The sequence below is a fragment of the Opisthorchis viverrini genome (genome assembly GCF_000715545.1).
Source record: "Opisthorchis viverrini unplaced genomic scaffold opera_v5_548, whole genome shotgun sequence".
NCBI classification, from domain to species: Eukaryota; Metazoa; Platyhelminthes; class Trematoda; order Opisthorchiida; family Opisthorchiidae; genus Opisthorchis; species Opisthorchis viverrini.
Genome location: NW_008752199.1, coordinates 60299 through 68743, shown reverse-complemented (window position 1 = coordinate 68743; position 8445 = coordinate 60299).

The window sequence follows — 8445 nt, the reverse complement described above, 5'->3', positions numbered from 1 at the left end:
ACACCAGTAGATGGACGTAGATCGTTACCTTTGAAAAATGTTACGTCGGCAGTCCCAATGCATTCCAGGTTCGTGCGTAAGGATCTCGACTTGAATAGCTCTGCTGGACTCTTACCAGTAATTGAATGAGCAGCATTCCTGTACTGCATCAAGAAATTATCAATACCTCGATCAAGATCATGAAAAGTAACAGGGGAAATAGAATTGATGGCAGATTTCAAAGTTCGAACAAAATTTTCAGCGAGTCCATTAGACTGTGGATGACGGGGAGCAGTAAATAAATGACGACAACCAAGTCCTTTTAACCAATATTCGAGAGATTTCGCTGTGAAGTGTGAGCCGTTATCAGTGACCAAAACAATTGGTACACCTTCACGACTAAATAGTTTCCTCAAAGCATACTGAGTAAACTCAGAACTCGGGGATGTCGTGAGAAATACTTCCGTCCAGCGTGAATAGGAATCTACAACCACCAGTGCATAATATTTGTTCAAAAATGGACCGCAATAATCTGCATGAATGCGTTGCCATGTTTCACAGGACAATGGCCAAGGAATCCATTTGGATGATTTGGAATGAATTTTGTGTGTACAGTTCATACAATCCTTAGCCGTACGCGCAATGTCTGCATCCAACTCTGGCCACCAACAAGTAAGTCTGGCAAGAGACTTCATTTTGTCGATGCCTAGATGTCCGGAATGCAAATCGGATAAAATGGCACTTCTGTGTGTTGGTGGAATCACGACACGATCGTTATAACACAACAATCCATCAGGTGTCAATGCTAAACTGTCTCGACGAGCATAAAATGCGGGAAATCGACGACGTTCTTGGTGCGTCCATCCTCGTCTTAATGCAGAGATAACGGATGAAAAGTATTTTCGGGTATCACGCACAAGCTCGTCTCGTTTAATCGGAAGCGGTTGTACTAACAAACAATCAGAAACATTAGATTGTGATAAACTTTCTGGAACTCTGGATAGATAATCGACGTGCTGAATGGATTTAGCACCACGATGAATAATGTCATATGTATACGAACTGAGAGCGATGCTCCAACGTTGAACCATGGCTGCGGATGACTTAGCCAATGATTTCATAGGATGGTATATGAATTTCAAGGCTTCATGATCGGTCACAATCGTGAATGGTTTACCAAAAAGATACTTGTGTAGTCTACTTACACCCCAGTAGACAGCAAGAGCTTCACGCTGTGTTTGAGAATAGCCCTGTTCGGCTTGTGTTAGTCGACGGGATGCACAAATGACAGGACGGCCATTTTGTTCGAGAATAACACCTAATCCAGTTGGAGACGCATCAGTTATAACGGTTGAATGATCTTTCGCAGAAAATGGTTTCAAAATAGCGTCAGATTTAAGATAATTGAGTAAAGAACGCAAAGTTTTCTCATGCTCAGATATCCATGAAAATGTTTTCAGAGATAACAGTTCAAATAGACAATAAGCTTTCTGAGAAAAGTTAGGTATGAATCGGGAATAATATTGCAATGCACCAAGTATGGAACGAAGTTCGGACAGATTAGAAGGGGATGGAGCATTGACTAAAGGCGATAAACGTTCATTATCAGGAGAAAAACCATTTCCATCAACAGTGTAGCCTAAACATGATAGTTTGTAAACAGAAAATGCACATTTCGAAGAATTAACGGCAACATTTAAGTCATGAAATCTTTTGAATAATGCAAGCAAGCGTGAATCGTGCGTAACCTTATCGACAGCATGAACTATCACGTCATCTTGATAAGTTACAACACCTTCAAGACCGTCAGTAATTGAATTAATCACATCTTGAAATACAGCAGGAGAGACATTAAGTCCGAATGGCAAGAAATTATACCGATATAATCCAAATGGTGTATTGATGACTGTGCATTCACTAGTAGCATCATCAAGTGGTATCTGCAAGTATGCATCCTTCAAGTCTATTTTTGAAAAGATTTTTGATCCCGCTAGACGATACAACACATCTTCAGGTTCTTCTGTAGCACACGAGCGTTGAAGTAGGCTTTTGTTGAGTGTCAATCGATAATCGCCACAAATTCTAACAGTTTTACCATCAGACTTTAATGGCGTAACAATCGGCGTAGCCCATTTGGAAGACTCGACAGGTGTCAGAATACCTTTTTGGCACAATGAATCTAGAGCTAGACGCACTGGTTCACGCAAACCAAAAGGTACTATACGTCGTTTGAGGAAAATCGGATCACCAGAAACCTCGAGTTTCACTTTTGGTATGCGCATTCCTCCGGTGACTTTGGAGCAGCTCGTGATCAGTTGTTTCAATTCGGTTTCGTTGAAATTTGAAGTAAGTAGTGAAATGTTAACGTTAAGCGCACGTAAAACTTTGAGACCAATTATTGAAGGACCAGAATTCGATACAAGAAAATTACAATCAACAAAGTTACCACTGGAAACTTTGACTGGTATAGTACATGAACCAAGAAGCGGTAAAGCATGTCCAGTGATACCTCTAACAGATAATTGTGTCGGTTTTAAAACAGCAGTAGGATAAAATGCTATAAGATCTGACTCAGGAATAATGGATTCGACGCTGCCAGTATCAATGATAAAACTATGCTTTTTACCAGAGCCTGATATGAGCGTCTTCGACACATGCATAGAATTCGATAAAACAGATAAAGACATGGATGAGATGTTATCAGTCAAAGGCTTGATATCAGAATTTGAGTCGACAGTCAGTCTACAAACTCTTTTGGACTTACATACATTCTGAATATGCCCAATCTTACCACATGAAAAACATTTTGATTGGCGATGTATGCAAGTATATCTGGAGTGGTCCTGTCCACACGAAGCACATTTGCCAAGAACTTTTTTTGGTTGGCGTATTTGACGATTTTGAATGTTCGAATTCAGTTGGTTGTTTTTGTTATGATAACGCATATTGGTTTCAAATTTACCGTGTGGGCGACCTTCCAGCCCTTTCGACTTTAGTGCATTAAATAAAACGGTCTCGTTGCATTTGGTTACTTCTTTAACATCCTGGTATTGCTCGCAAATTTTTCTGATCGATATGAAGCGTTGATCAGTCTGTACTAGGAGCTTTTGTTGTAGATCTGGAAGATTAATTCCGGCAATGAGGCGATCACTCAGTTGGCTTTCAAGTTGTTGGCCGTAGTCACATTTTGCAGCCTGTGTTTGCAGTTGGAGGACAAAATCACGAATACTCTGAGATTCGGATCGAATAAGCGAATTGAATTTCGCTCGTTCTGCGGCCAAAAAATTAATAGGCTTAAAATGACTGAGAATTAACTTCTTTAGAACATCGAATGTGCAATCGATCGGCGCCGTAGGGAATGATAAATTCTTCACAAGAGCATAAGCATCCTTCCCAATGTAGTGCAGGAAATAAGCTGTCTTCTTTTCATCATCCAGATCCGATTTGGTAAGACACCAAATGCTGAAGCGTTCCAAATAATCCTCCACCTCCCGTGCAGTTGAATTTACACTGAGCGATTCCAATTCAGATAACATTGTGATGAAGAGAAAAAAATTCCGGATCGATAACGCCAAATGCGATAATTGGAATAGTGGTAGGCATCGTAACTACAGAATGTACGCGAAGTATACAAGTCCGAATATGGACGAATGAATGTCGTATATTTTCGTATATCGCGGGCGTACTATATATCGCATCGTAAAACATAAAAATACACTAAACAGAATGAATAGAATAGAGTCAATGTTCACTACAAAGACCTACCCATAAATTACTATTTTCTGAATGTCAACAGTCATATCTAGTGCTTGATGGCTGTTTTGTCATGCATCTTTCACTTATTGGGCTGGCAGCAGTGATTCGGTGACTGGCGACTCTTACTCTTACCCTGCGATCAAGTTGACGTAGTACGTCCCAGTTAAACTGCGGATCTTATCCATTATCTTGGAAGACTTTGCCAGACAGCTTATTACGTGTGTGCGCAAACTCTCTCTGCACCACGGAAAACCTATGTTCGGATTCTTTTGATAAGGCAAAAACTACCGCCGTGCAATCGCCTGTTCCCGCTAGTCCAACGACTTACCTTCTTGGTGGCTACTTGGGTGACAAACTCCTTACCTTCCAAAAATTAGACACCTTACCTGGCCCAGCTAGTACTTAGTTTCTAGGTCTGCAAACAAACTCACTCACTTTAACTTTCTGTCAAACTCTTTCTCGTTTTTTTCTATTGACTTCGTCGTATCTGATGACTCCTGGTGCTCACCGGACGCTACTGCTCTCATCTAGTTCCTTCCCCCTGTTCTCAAGATCCAAACTTCGGCTATAGTTGCCTAAACACCCCGTAGAACCGTTATTCATTCATTCTAGCTGGTCTCCGTCTACACTCATATGGTCCTTCAAATAAGGGGGAAATTACCCGTGACCCAGCATCGGTCTGACTCCATCCGTATCAGTCTTCCCGCTTACCCAGATCAGCTGCCACGGAAACGCGTATCCCCTCTCCGATTGAGGCATTCTTGACGACCGTTACGGGGCTGTCCGTAAGCCGAAGTATGCCAGTGCAATAATGGCATGCCACACACCGTATGCTGGCACTACCGCAACTATTCTCATCAGAATCTCGACCGCAACCTCTCTCTCACTCGGGTCTTTAATTGCAACTACTAACAAATTTTCCACCTGACCCCAACAGCCTCTGGGGCGAGTTCATCCTAACCAGATAAAGCTTTCGTTCGGATTTAACCAAACTCGTTTTCTTCTGCAATTTTGGTTTGCATCTTCAACAAGTTCAGTTTCATATGCGGTGTTCGTTTGGCCCTATGCATTAGCACTATCTCCCCGTCGAATCAATCCCTTGCACTGATTTCCCTAATCTAGTTCCTTCCCCCTGTTCTCAAGATCCAAACTTCGGCTATAGTTGCCTAAACACCCCGTAGAACCGTTATTCATTCATTCTAGCTGGTCTCCGTCTACACTCATATGGTCCTTCAAATAAGGGGGAAATTACCCGTGACCCAGCATCGGTCTGACTCCATCCGTATCAGTCTTCCCGCTTACCCAGATCAGCTGCCTGCCACGGAAGTATCCCCTCTCCGATTGAGGCATTCTTGACGACCGTTACGGGGCTGTCCGTAAGCCGAAGTATGCCAGTGCAATAATGGCATGCCACACACCGTATGCTGGCACTACCGCAACTATTCTCATCAGAATCTCGACCGCAACCTCTCTCTCACTCGGGTCTTTAATTGCAACTACTAACAAATTTTCCACCTGACCCCAACAGCCTCTGGGGCGAGTTCATCCTAACCAGATAAAGCTTTCGTTCGGATTTAACCAAACTCGTTTTCTTCTGCAATTTTGGTTTGCATCTTCAACAAGTTCAGTTTCATATGCGGTGTTCGTTTGGCCCTATGCATTAGCACTATCTCCCCGTCGAATCAATCCCTTGCACTGATTTCCCTCCAACGGTGGAGTGAGTCTACTTAATTCCGAGTTAAACCATATTTTCGAGGCAAAACTTGCCATTTGCTTCTACTTCAAATTATTCCATCTCCATTTTTGCTTGTTGTGACTGGCCATTTACTCAACCGCCCATGGCCAGCAACGGTCCTTACTTTTTGCTCATATCAGCCGGCTTCATCTTTGAACTAGTCGGACCTAGTTTTTTCGGTTATCATTATTGCGATGACTTTTCACGTAGTAAGCATGCCCCGTTGGTTGTACCTTCTTTCTCTTTATGTTGTTGCCTGCCGCGCTCAGGCTGTAACGACCCGATCACTCCTCAATCAGCACGTTCCCTACGAGTTGAGGTAAACCTATTTATATTATCCCCTGCTAGATCTGCATTTCACGAGTGCCATTCTAAATAAGATGAAAAGTAACCGCTATAGGACATGTTGTTTATTCGTGGGAAGAGGATTTGATAATGGAGGGCGAGCAACTGGTTCTATGTTCGACCGGCGGCCCACACGTGCGAAAACCCAAAGCGTTGGACATTTCCCGATGGTTCCGCAAGTTACGGGCGGTGTTGCTTGGCGTTTTCGTTAATGAAATAGGCCTTTTGCGTTTGGTATATTGGTGATCACATGCTGCTAGCTGCTAAATCTTCCAACGTGACTATAGTTGTACTAATCATTTGCTTGGGTTTGACTTGTGGTTAAATCAGATTACAATAGAAATATCCGAACATACCGGAATACATGAGTTGCTCAAAAGTGTACGTTTCTATGTGTCCGGAGTAGCCTATGGAAATTTTTGTAGTCTGAAAGGACTCGCTGACAGCTAATCTGGAAAACACTTGCTCCTGTGTATAAGGAACCCCCTGCGGCCTTGGGGGTTTATGACTGCGTATGATCTTTCAGGCGCAATCTAGTCCTGCACAGGACCACCTTCCACTCGCGCTGATCAAATGTGACGTTGAAGTGCTCAGGCAGCGTTCGCTTCATTTGTTTGCGTGCACCTGAGAAGAGATGGGTCTAGATAATCGAGGCAATTCGGACATGGTGTCCACCTTCCAAAAAGGACCCGTATGAATGCGGTAACCACAGGGGGGGTCAGCTTGACCCCGGTCGTAATGAGACACCAGGCATCACATGTGCTTTGTCGTCTTATGGCGGTATGTCAAACACTGACTGGAGAGTAGCAGGCAGGATTCCGACCCGGTGGGGGTTGCGTTGGACAAGTCTGCACACTCCTTAAGGTGCTCGAAAGTCACGCATAGAATTGGCCCTGTTCCTGGATTTCAAAAGCGCATTAAAATCTTTTGACGGGTCCGTCCTCAGATGCAGGAGACGACATCGTTCTCGCCGTGGAATAAGGGAAGGCGAAGATGAACCGGCTAGAGTAATAGCGTTCCTTCGTATGAACGCTGTACCCACAACCTACAGACTAATGTACCCGGACTCCAGTACCTGAACACACCACATGCGAGCCAAGTCGATGTATCCGAAGTTATGGAGCGTTTAAAATGTTGGAAGTGGTAGTTTTGAAGCTAGTGAGAAATGAGACTAACGTGCGAATATGCAAGTCCCGGGACACATTCGCGAATTCGAGACACCTGTGGAGCAAGCGGCATGTCCCACAATCCGCATTTGCTAATAAAAAGCAGCACACGAGGCACCGGCCGTCCAGTACGTTTTGGTCTAAGTAGACCCAGGAGCCATCTCACACCACCATTTATTACTGTGAGTACGAGCATGTTTCCAGGTTTTGTACGACAAATATGTCCGATACCGTCTGCCCTTTTACGCCGCCTGGACAATTGGGAGTCTGCTGAGACACTTTCTTCACGGACATACGTGCTACCCATCACCGAGAGCATTGCATCAGTGTTCAACAATGGCGCTTCGTGCAATACAATCATTTATTTGGGTCTTATTGTGTAGTAAAGGAAACATTGAGCGGGGAGAGGAATTAATGCTACCTTACTACAATTATTCCGACGTGTATCCACCTCCAGACACTCATTCAGGCAATCTTGCTAGAAACTGACAGGAAGAGCACCGTTCAAGCGTCTTAAACGAGGATCAGTAAGGAACACGCGGCCCCCATCATAGAATGCGGGTAGCACCTACAGGACCCAGACACTTTGGGATCTCTTTCATATCCCTCTTACCTGTCAAGGGTTAGCCACCTCTCTGCTTTCGCTACTCTGAATTCTACACGGATAGCAGCACTCTTGGGCGAATGATGGTTCGGCACGCGCAGTACATGATCTAACTAACGAAGCTGCTGTTACTGGACAGATTGTTCGATCGAAGTCCCCCTGCATAGCCGAACACTTGCTCTCTACTTACCTCGTTAGGAAATCGCCGACACCAAACCGAACAACCTCTGGTTAGCAGACGATTGTCCAACAAATAAAAACGTCACAGTTACCCCCACTCGGACAGGCCATACAGAAAAGCGGCCCGTATTGTTATCTGATACACATATTCCTTGGGATTCAGGGACACCACTTGCTCCACAGGTGTCTCTAATTAGCGAACGTGTCCCGAGGCTTGCGCATTCGTGCAGTGATCAAACGCCACATGCCATGTTTGCGTGGAATGGGATACTGCCATGGGAACTACACCTACATGAGAACAAGATTCGTGCCCCCAGCCAGAGCTGTTGTTAAAAAACCGACCGAATGCAGTGGTGGTTTCCGGGATGTCCATGTGTCCTACCGTTTTTACCGGACAAGTCGCGTCACATGTTCTAACCACCATCTGGAGGACCACGTGACCGTTTTCGTCAGATTTCTAACCATTGGCCAACCTGGTATGCCACTCTACGAGTGCCACACGTCACAACGACGTAAGATACAGTATCTTCGTGACTGGTCACGTCTACTACTACATGACGTCCTTGAATGTCGGGCATTACTTCTACGGTGATCCAGAAGACAATGGTTAGACGCCAGTTCAATAGGCTTCAAGGGTAGCGGAAACATTAAAATAAGGCGGACGTCGGAGGGTCTCTGTA